An 11,342-nucleotide genomic window follows, 5' to 3' on the forward strand; every position below is an offset into this window, starting at 1 on the left:
GGAAAAGGTTTTGACCCAGGGTTAGGAGATACTGTGCACACTGTACAGCTGAGGAGACTGAGACTTGGATTATACTGTAGTGTGCCCAAAGGTCCCCTCTGCCCGTGTGTGGCAGGAATCTGGGTTTTGTCCAAGGTCTGCACAGATCTTGAAGCCTGTGCCCCATCTTCTAGTTTAAGAACTTGTTCAGAGCGTTCACAAATTTTTATCTGCTGGGAGAGGGGTATTGGGACAAGATTGAGTAGGTTTATTCTGGCTTTTTGGTTCACATGTCAAATATATCTAACTGTAGAGTAACCCTGTAAGGCTCAAGTAGTATTGTCAGAAATATATGCATGTTTAGTTTATTCCGAATTTGGGCAGAGAGCGTGAATCTACGTCGGTTACACTAGGCCTCATTTAACAGTAAAGTTGAATGAAGAGATTGGGGCTCGTGGACAGATTTAGTTCTCTTTCAGATAATTCTTGTCCCAGGAAACCATCACTGTGTACTCAGTGAGCAGTCTCTCTTTTTTTGGCGGCTGGCCAGTATGGGGATCTGAACCCTTTACATTGGTGTTAGGACACTGTACTCTAACCAGCTGAGATAACTGGCCAGTCCAAGCAATCTCTTTACTGAGTGCCTGCTAGACACTAGGGTACAGAGATGAAAGATGCTCATGGTCCAGGGCAGTTTGTCCTTCATATTTTCACTGGGACACACGTGGGGCAAAAAAATGATGTTCTCCCTGGGCACCATCAGCTATGTGCAGTTTTGTTTGTCTCCTCCACTCAGGATAACATACGCAGGAGAGTGAGTAGGGTGGTGTAACCATGGGAATAAGATTAAATCTACTCTACGTCAAAACATAAAGACATAATTGATGGGTTATAAACAACAGATTATTTGCAATAGACATTACCACTGATCAGTAATAGCTGTGTGTCCTGCATTGGCCTCTCCGTAAGCACCAGGCTTCTCTGCTTGCATTTCACTCTACCTGGAACTTTCTATCTGCACCTTCTTTTTTTTTTTTTTCCTTTTTGTCTTTTTTCGTGTCCAGCAACGGATCGCAACCCTCAGTGTTGTGCCCGTACCAGACCGGGACCGGCAACGGGATCGCAAACCTCGGTGCTGCACCCGCGCCTCGCTCAGCCAGTGAGCGGGAACCGGTCTGCATGTGGGATCCGAACCCTCAGCGGGAGCGCCACCGCACTCCCAAGCGGCGCACTGTAGCAGTGCGCCACCAGGCTGGCCCCTATCTGCACCTTCTTTGTCCAACAACCTCATTCTGATGCTCAGGTGTCATTTCTGTAAAATTTCTGCAAAATGGCGAGTTAGAGGCATCTCAATGTGTGTGGCTTCTGCATGTGTTTTTTCCCCGTTTCCAATTGTCTTACCACTGGCTAAGATTGAGGGGATAGCTTCCTTCAACATCTGGCCCGTTGCCTGGAATGTCATTGATAACTTGATAGATGTTGGCTGGACAACTAATGTTATAAAAGGTTTTATACACCCTCTTTCTTATGGTAGGAGGTTATTCTAAATCATATTTGTTTTGTTGAATATTCCTGGTCTATTCCATACGTTTCCACTTCTTCTTCTTCTTCTTTTTTTTTTTTTTAAAAGATGACCGGTAAGGGGATCTCAACCCTTGGCTTGGTGTTGTCAGCACCACGCTCAACCAGTGAGCTAACCGGCCATCCCTATATGATCCGAACCCAGGGCCTTGGTGTTCTCAGCACCATACTCTCCTGAGTGAGCCACGGGCCGGCCCCGTTTCCACTTGTTAATGTGTAAACCTGTCAGTTTCATGTGGGTGGCAATTGCCTTTGCCAGACTTAGTGTCACTGATACTAAATTCTGATTCTTCTTTAAGCCATCTTAGTTAAACCACTGCAAGTATATCTCACAAGCAGTGCAGCATTATCTATTTAGTCTCCCAATACCTTTATTGCAAAATTTGAGCTTACATGGAACCCGCTGCACTTCTAGGGTCCTTTAGTTGTATTTATTTATTTATTATACTATTTTTAATGTATAATTTTCTAGACTGTTTTTACTTTTTATTTTAAACTTTTTAACCTTTTTTCCCCCTTAGGTCTTGATGGATATAAATGTATACCCTCCATGAAACTAAATTTTAGTTCATCCTTTGAGAAGACAAAGGTGAAAGCTACTGAAATAAGCTGTGATTGTACTGTACATAGAACATAGAAGGAGCACTACAGTTTCGTACAGTTGTTCTGTTAACTTTTGTACCAAATAGCAATAAAAACTAGTTGGAACAGTTGGGCTGTACACAGATGGGGACTGCAAATCTCTATTTTGTCCCTGAATAATATTTTTTTTAGAATTGACCAAATAAGAAGTGGAATTCTTGCATACTTGAGCGCTGCTGAAAAGAAATCGTTTGGGTTGGGGGTGGGTGGATGGGGAAAAGTCTATAATGCTTGCACCTCAGGTAAAAATCTGTAAATATCTAAGTTGTAAACCTGCTTGTTTTAATACTGTGTGTATTCCTTTTCTCTGACGTAGCTCATCACTTTGAGCAGTTTCTGCTGTTTGTGCTCTTTCATTTAAAATGTATGTTTAAAAAAAAATTCTCAGTGATATGTATTATGTTGAATCCTCCACAATCTATTGTTGTCTTAACAAAATTGTTAACAAAAGTATTGATCCTCTGTGAGTATGTGCTGCGTCTGTTGAGGTCAGCCATTTTGAATTTGGTATCCTTTAACTGCAAATTTCAGCATGTCCACTGAGGAAGATGCTTTCTTCCTCTGGCCCCTCCAGATTGCCCTGGAACCACCAGGATCCTTCCTCAGGGGGTGGGATGGTTTGTAGGATTTTTAAGTGAGTGTGTCTGTTTCCTCTGTAGAACAGCCAAATATTGGGTAAATGTACCAAACTGTATGTGGAGTTATTTAAATTTGTTTTCTATCAAATTAATCATTTTTGTTGGAAAATTCAGTTTTGGGGGGTGTTTGCCTAAATTAGTATATGCTAAATTATACATGTAAATTGCAAATATTGGGAAATAATTTTAAAAGATATGAAAGGCTTCTTGGAAAATTTTAGGTTTGTGTTTGGAAGTCTTGGTGTGTCTGGCATTTGGGTTAACTGTAGACCCATTAAAGTTAATTCTAGACACATTGATTTTGAATAAGGAACTGCTGGCTGAGCCTCCTGGGAGTCGAGAAAGAGAGTCTGTTTCTAGACCTCGTTGTCTTCCCATTTTTGGTTGTTTTGAAGCAGAAGTGTTTTTCTCAGTGCACATGCAATTTGGGTTTTAGAGAGGATAGCCACCCGCTGGCTTACTAGATATTTTAAATGTTCGTCCCTTTAATGTGTTGTCCATGGCTGAGTGTACTCAGCAGTACGTGGGTTGAGCAACCAGAAAATATTTTATTAAGAAACTGTTTCAAATATAAATTTGCACTGTTAATTTTTCTGGCCCTATACTTCTCCACAGAGCAAGGGTAAATTCCTAAAAGAATCCTGATTTTTTTTGTTTTTAATATACAACATGAGTATCCTTGATAGAAGTCTTAACTCCTGTGTTAAAGGGAGACCTAATTTGAAATCAGTCTACAGGCATTGCAATGAAGTGCTTTGTATCAGGAAAGTGTACACTATTTACCGTTTTTCCTGTTCACAAGCTGAGCCATATGTACATAATCTAGATTTTGTTTTCATAGTTTTGCACTTTTATAGCCTATTTTTGAAGATTAACACGTTTGCAAGATGATTGATTCAATCGCTGCCTAATCCAATAAGTGTTACAGAAAGCTTGCTGTGACTGTAAATGTAAATCTTAAAAGGGGACATGTGATAATAGAGGGCTGAGATTTAAACCTGTATTTAAAAAAAAAAATCACCAAATCTATTTGAAAACAACACAATTTGTGTTAGGCTGAAATTTGGGGGGCTTTAAGATTTCTCCTTTTCAATCACATTTCTGAATGCATAAAAATATCAATTTTTTTCCCACAGCCCTTTGTACTTCAAAATATTTTTTGTCCATCAGTATTAACTATTGGGATACTACTGGTTTTGTATGATGTTTTTTTCCTTTGAGACAACAGTACATTTAATATAGAGGTACAATTCGTTGGATTTTTGTTTATGTATTTATTTCATTCCAGTTTGATTTATTTTAATTGTTGATACTTAAGTTGTCAAACAGTAGACATTACTTGTTTTATTTATGATATATTTCAGCTTAAAGTTATGTTATTATATGTGGATGTAAATATAGATTTGGTGTTTTGCAGTCTTGGGTTTTGGTCTTTATTGTGTTCCTAGTGTCTGATTTTTATTTGATTTCTTATAAATACAGTTTTAAACCTACACAATAATAGATTACTGTAATGAGTCCCCAGGCACTCCAGAAATTTTTGCCACTCCTCAACCCCTTCCCTAGAATTTTTTTTTTTTTTTGTCCTTTTTTTGAGACCGGCCGCACCGCGCTCAGCCAGTGAGCGCTGTGAGCGCACTGGTCATCCCAATATAGGATCCGAACCCACGACGGGAGCGCTGCTGCGCTCCCAGCACCACACTCTCCCGAGTGCGCCACGGGCTCGACCCCTTCCCTAGAATATTTTAAAGCAAGTCTCAGATGTGATTTCATTTCATCCCTAAAATACTTCAGTAGGTATCTGTGAACAGGTAAAGACTTTTCATAATCATACCTAACTAAATGAATGATTTCTCATAGCCAACCTCTGCAAGTCCCTGTTTATACTTCCTGGTTGCCTCAAAAATGTTGTTTTACAGTTGGTATGCTGCAGTCGGTATCCACACAAGAGGCACTCATCTAGTTGATAGGTTTCTTAAACCTCTGTTAATCCAGCCCTTCCGCCTTCCCCACACATACACCTTATGATATTTTATTTGTTGAAGAAACTGGATCATTTGTTCTGTAGAAGTTTTCACATCCTTGTTTTGGGTTATTGCATATTTGTGGTTTCATTTAACCAGTTTCTCTAGTCTTTATGTGTCTCGTAAACAGGCAAATTAAATCTAGAGCTTTAATGTAGATTTGGGTTTAGTGTAGATTTGGGGGCAGGGAAGGGGCTACTATGTATGAGGATTTCCTCTTGCATCGCCTCTGGAGACATGAGACTACTTCAAAAGTTTCGTGGAAAAGTAGAATTAAAAGTACGCTGGTTGAGTGTCCAGTTTTTCAACCATAGTGAGATTAAGTTTGATCAGAGAGTTCAGACGTGTGGGACCATTCTAAAGATCAACAGCAAGCAGCCTTTCTCCTTAGGATTTTAGTGGCTGTTGATGAACATTAGGAGTGTTGCAGAAGTCAATTTTTAAAAGGTTCTGTCATTCTTTCCACATCTTAGCTGAATTTTTTTTTTTTTGGCGGCTGGCTGGTATGGGGATCCGAACCCTTGACTTTATTAGCTGAAATCCTATAATGACCTTGCTTGTCATTATTGGGTTACTGTGAAATACAGTTTGTGTAAAGAAAAAAATGCTTGATCTCTTCATAGCCCCCCCGACCCCCCCGTCCCAGCCCCCATTGATTGACCAGCTTTGAGAATAATGAGTTGGTGCCCAGTATCTTCTAGAGGTGGCTCATGTTTTGTTGTTTTTTTGTTTTTGGCCTCTGGCTGGCATGGGGATCTGAACCCTAGACTTTGGTGTTATCAGCACCACATTCTATCTAGAGGTAGCTCATGAATGAACTTTAAAATTTTTGTTAGGAACTCATGGGTCCTCGTTTTGATACCCAGAGTCTCCTGTCTTTGGCCAGTGAGAACTCTTTATCCCAGCATTTGCTGGGCAAGTCCGAAGGCTTCTTAGCTCTCTGTTAGGGCAAATGTTCTGATCTCATCTTGTCCTGACCCAGACCTGGAAACATTCTCTCTCCAAGGATTCTGTGTTCCTTTTATGGGAAATGGTCTTTAGAAATGATCTGGGGAGAGGGCTGCTCATTACTACCTTGTGCTTGAACTCCTGGGGGCTGAGAAAACCAAGGTCAAGGGTTTGGATCTCTGGGCTGGTCAGCAGCCAAAACAAACAAAAAAACAAGGAAATACACACTCAAACCAAGGTCAAGGGTTTGGATCTCTGGGCTGGTCAGCAGCCAAAACAAACAAAAAAACAAAAAAACAAGGAAATACACACTCTGTTTTTAAAAGGAGGAAAAAACCCCCCAAAATCTCCACAATGAATTATACTGCTATTTCAATTCAAATTTTAGAGTTTTTTTTAATAAAGATGACCGGTAAGGGGATCTTAACCCTTGACTTGGTGTTGTCAGCACCACACTCAGCCAGTGAGCCAACCGGCCATCCCTATATGGCATCTGAACCAGGGGCCTTGGTGTTATCAGCACCACACTCTCCCGAGTGAGCCACGGGTCGGCCCCAAAGCTTAGAGTTTTTACATTTTTGATTTTATGGTTGATTATCTGTAAACCTGAGTTCCTGATGACACTAACGTAATGATTTACCTACTGTATGAAGTTACTTCAAAAAGTTCGTGGAAAGGTTGTATCATCTTTTAATTCCATTTTCCCACAAACTCTTTGAAGTTCCCTCATATATACTTAAAAAAAACCAAAACACAATGCCAATGTTATTACCAACAAATGATTATTAAACTAAGCTTTCAGATTTCTTTTTGGAGTTCTATTTGTCTATAGCAGTGGTTTTCAAATTGTCCCCAACTATCAAAATCATTGTCATTGAGAAATTGTTAGAAATGCAAATTATCAGGCTCACCCCAGACCTGCCAGATCAGAAACTCTGCGGGTGGGTCCAGCAATCAAGTCCTCCAGAGAACACTGATCTCTACTGGATAAATTCCACTCAAGGCATGCAGAGGCTGTATTATAGTGTCTTGAAATTTATTATCTTTGTGGATATGCCGACAATCATATACAGTAATATTCATTGTTTTCCATCTTCAGACACTGCTATGTTCTTTTTTCTTTTTAATGTAATTTTGTTACTGTGTGAGGCATTTATTTATATAGTTTCAAAGTCAAAACTATAGAGCCAGGTATATTCTGAGAAGTCTGGCTTTTCATCCTTTCACCCTGCTCCCCACCTTCTGTAAAGTAACCATCTTTTAAAATTAGTTTTTGATTTATGCTTCCATTGTTTCTTTTTGAAAATATAGGCATATGCACAGGTATATTTCTATTTCCCTTTATTATGTAAAAAGGAGCATACAGTACATACTAGCACAGGTTGATTTTAGGGCTGTTTTCATTAACTTTTTCTGAAGAATAAAAGAACATACTTTTTTCCTGAAAATTAAATGACTCAAAAAAGAAATCTAATTTAGAGAGGTGAAAGTTGGTGGTCTCTCTACCTGCTTTTATTCATTCAGTACATATTTATTGAGTTTTTACTAAAGTGCCAGGCGCTTAGTGCTAGTGCCAGGTGCTAGGGACACGTGTCTTATGAACAAAGTAGCAATTCCCACCCTCATGGTTCTAACTTTTTTGTGGGATTGCTGGTGGTGGAAGATGGATTGGAAACTAGTCAACAGACCCAAGTATGACATATGCGATGGTGCTGGGATAATTGTTGTGGGGGTGGGTAAGAGGGACACTCCCGTGCATTGTAGGGTGTTTAGCAGCATTTCTGGCCTCTACCCACTAGATGCATCTCTTCCCCTAGTTGTGACAACCAGAAATGTTTCCAGGCAACACAAATGTCTCTGAGGGTGCTCCTGGGACAAGTTTGGAGAGTTGGACAAGGGTCAGATACCACGTTAAATCTTGGAGAGGATTTGGAGTGGCAGCCTTTGAAGGTGCCTGGCAGATGATGGAATTGGATGTATGTTTTAGGACAACTCTGGGTACTGTAGGGAAATAGACCAGAGGGACAGACTGGAACTAGATGTCCTAATTCCTTAGTACTCAGTTTCAGAAGTGACTTAAACCAGAAAAATTGTGAATATTAATTACTTTGGTGCATTTGAGGCTTTTTTTCTATTCAGTTTCTCCTATAGCTTAAATTTAAAATTTTAGCACTAATAGGCTGGCAACATTTTAGCTTGGATTAGGCAAGTATTGGAAAAAGAAATGCCGATGTTAAGAGAACTTGAATAGGCAGGAGCCCAAAGTTTGGCTGTGAAATGTCAGAGTGTAGGAGAGGTTGACTTCAACTGCCTAGTTGTACAGATGAGGAACCCGAGGTCCCCTGAAGGCCACATGTGTTCCCAAGGCATTGGTGGGGAAGGTGGCTGGATCTTTTTCTTCCTCTCCCATTATACAAAGCTTTGCTTCCGTGGGTCAGAGAGAACATATGGAAATTAAGGTTCATTTTTAGACTTTGTTAGACCTGAGTCTTCTCTTTCATCCCTCAGAACTTGCCAATTTGTGTTGCCTGAGCGGCATCCATGTGCAATCTTGGCAACCCAATGTTACTACAAGAGTTTTATGTCCTTTCAACGAGATCCTATTTTCTGGTACAAATATCTAGACATATTCACGTGACAAAAGATTTCGAATCTGTGAGTTTATAAAAAGTCACATCGCAAAAAAAAAAAAGAAAAAATCACATTTTTCTCTACCCTTATTCATAGTAGTGACATTTTATAATCACTTTTGCACACATAGGAGCCTCCTAAACTTCTGTGCCCTGCATTGCTTGCCGTTATAGAAGATTTCCATCAGAGTCATCTGGCAATAGGGCCGGCCCGTGGCTCACTTGGGAGAGTGTGGTGCTGATAACACCAAAGCCATGGGTTTGGATCCCTATACAGGGATGGCTGGTTAGCTCACTTGGGAGAGTGTGGTGCTGACAACACCAAGTCAAGGGTTAAGATCCCCTTACCGGTCATCTTTGAAAAATAAAATAAAAAATAAAATAAAATAAAAAATAAATAAAAAATAAAATGAAGAATCATCTGGCAAATATTAACGCCCTGACTCTTCTCCTCCCCAGATTCTGGAATGGTGGGTCCGGGGAAGCTAAGATTGGAAATCTGGGTGTCTCACAGGCACACCAGGTGATTCTCATTTACTCTAGAGCATGAGAAACCACTCACCTAAGCGTCCTAGATATTCTTTCTACGTGGAATTCTGAGGGACCCGCAATAGCTCGAAGCTGATCACCGTAATCTCTTCGTAATGATGATTGAAATGCTGCATTCACTGGTGTCGGCCCTGCGTGCAGTGCCTTGCATGCACCATCTCCGTGCCCTCAGCCCCATGCTGGGATTCTAGGAACAGATGGACCTCTTCCTTTCACACCTCTCTAGGTGACAGGGCCCAGGGCTGCTCAGAACTTTGCATTCATTCCTCCAGGGTCTTGTCCTATCGCAGGACTGTCTGGAGCCCCAACCCCACCTGGAAGCCCAGGTGTGTGGCACACAAATGCCCACCCACTTCTCCACCTGTCAGAACTTTGCATTCATTCCTCCAGGGTCTTGTCCTATCGCAGGACTGTCTGGAGCCCCAACTCCACCTGGAAGCCCAGGTGTGTGGCACACAAATGCCCACCCACTTCTCCACCTGCGCCACTAACAACGTGCCTCCAAACTGAAGGCCGCCACCACCCGCTCTCTGTCCATGCCCCCACAGCAGCTGTCTTCCTCACTCCCTTGAATGGACCCAACACCCGACAGCCATCCCTGAGTCCTCTTTCTCACTCCATCCAATCTAAGAGCAAACCTGTTGCCTCTGTTCCTTCGAAATATGTGCGGACCTACAGGCATCTCACACCTGCACTGCTGTGCCCTAGACCAAGCCACTTAACTTTTCACCTGGGCAATAACAGCGAGTGCTTCTTAGGGTCCCCGATTCCCCATTTCACCTCCTCTCCTTCAGTTGGATCTCCACAGGGCTGCCAGAACTGTCACTTAAAATATAGATCATTTTATCCCTCCCTGCCCTGTTCAAATCTTCCAATGGCTTTTTATCATATGTAGAATAAAACTCAAATCCTTGCCACGGCTTGCTTGTAAGCTTTATAAGGCCTTAGAAGGTCTGCATGACCTGGCCTTTGGATTCCCCTATCTCTCTTCTCCCATTTATTACAGCCACCACAGGAGACTTGGTTTTCATTCTGGAATCTTCTGAGTGCCTTTCTCCCTCAGCAGTGGTGCCCTTAATATTGCTTTTCTCTTGGACGATCTGCCTTCCTCCCTGACTTCATTCAAGTGCTCATATATCACCAGCCCAGAGCCTTTCTAGACCTCTGTCTCTGTATCTGACATTATATCTCATCAATGCACTCAGCACCACCTGACCTGATAGTATACATTTATTAGTCGGTCTCCCTCACTTGCAGGTGAGCTCCCTGAGGGCAAGAATTTATTTTTCCCATGTATCCCCCTAGGCCCAGCACAGTGCCTGGCACACAGAAAGTGCTCATTTAATATTTGTTGGTAGAATGGATGGATGGATGAAGGAATGCATGTGGTTATTCTAGTGCAGGAGTTCATTAGTAGCAGGGAGGTGGTCTCCAAGTATTACCTCAGAATAATGTTACACCTTAGAGATTATTTACCAAGTTACTCCATGTCAGCACTTGCACCTTTCCCTGGCAACAAATTTAGTGCACACACCACGTATTAATTCATTATTCCTTGTACATCACACCAAGTGAAAGGAGTTTTACAGAGAGAATGATGCTTGGGTGGGGCAAATATTTTAGAAGAACAAAAGGTAGATGGGATCAAGAGAGCTTTGGTCGGGAGGATTAGGATGGTTTTTGTTTTGCATTTTGGCCAGAGTGAGGGGGTGAGGAGGACAGAGGTGGCTGGAGGGCACGGTATGATAATCGGATTATAGGAGGTTAAAGATCTTTTGGTAAAGGGCATTACCCACGTCTGAAATATTTAGACATTCACAAGTCTCTATATACTATATAAAAAAATTTTTTCCTTGGTCCATGCCAATCCATTACCATTTATTGCAGGAAAGGTCAACATAATATGGTCATTCTCCAAATCTCTGATTTCAGAATCCCTTTACACTCTCAAAAATTTTTCAGGATCCTCAAAAATTTTTGTTCATGTAGATTATGTCTATTAATATTTACCACATTAGAATGTAAGACAGAATTTCAAAATTTCCTAATTCAAGAGGAACAACCATAAACCTACTACATGTTAATATAATGTATCTTTTAATGAAAAATATATTTTTCACAGTAAAATGATTTTATTAGAAGACTGGCATTGTTTCCTTTTTGTAATTGTCTTGAGTTAATAAAAGAGTTGCTTAATAAAAGAGTTGGATTGTCATATTTCCTCTGCATTCAGGCTTTTGTCATATCACACATTGTGTGGCCTCTGGAAAACTTCACTCATTAAAAAATGAGTGGAAGGCCGGCCCGTGGCTCACTCGGTAGAGTGCGGTGCTGATAACACCAAGGCCACG

At 41.1% G+C, this 11,342-nt stretch overlaps 1 protein-coding gene across 1 annotated transcript in view; it reads left to right on the plus strand.

Annotated features, from left to right (window-relative positions):
- The window catches only part of ZNF217 (zinc finger protein 217), a 12,844-nt gene extending 10,662 nt beyond the window's left edge, over positions 1–2,182 (plus strand). The window contains exon 5 of the mRNA XM_008572225.1: positions 2,082–2,182. The gene's annotated coding sequence lies outside the window, so the exon portion shown is untranslated. The remainder of the gene's footprint in view (positions 1–2,081) is intronic.
- Positions 2,183–11,342: the final 9,160 nt, after the last annotated feature.

Source organism: Galeopterus variegatus, unplaced genomic scaffold (genome assembly GCF_000696425.1).
Source record: "Galeopterus variegatus unplaced genomic scaffold, G_variegatus-3.0.2 Scaffold765, whole genome shotgun sequence".
Classification (NCBI taxonomy): domain Eukaryota; kingdom Metazoa; phylum Chordata; class Mammalia; order Dermoptera; family Cynocephalidae; genus Galeopterus; species Galeopterus variegatus.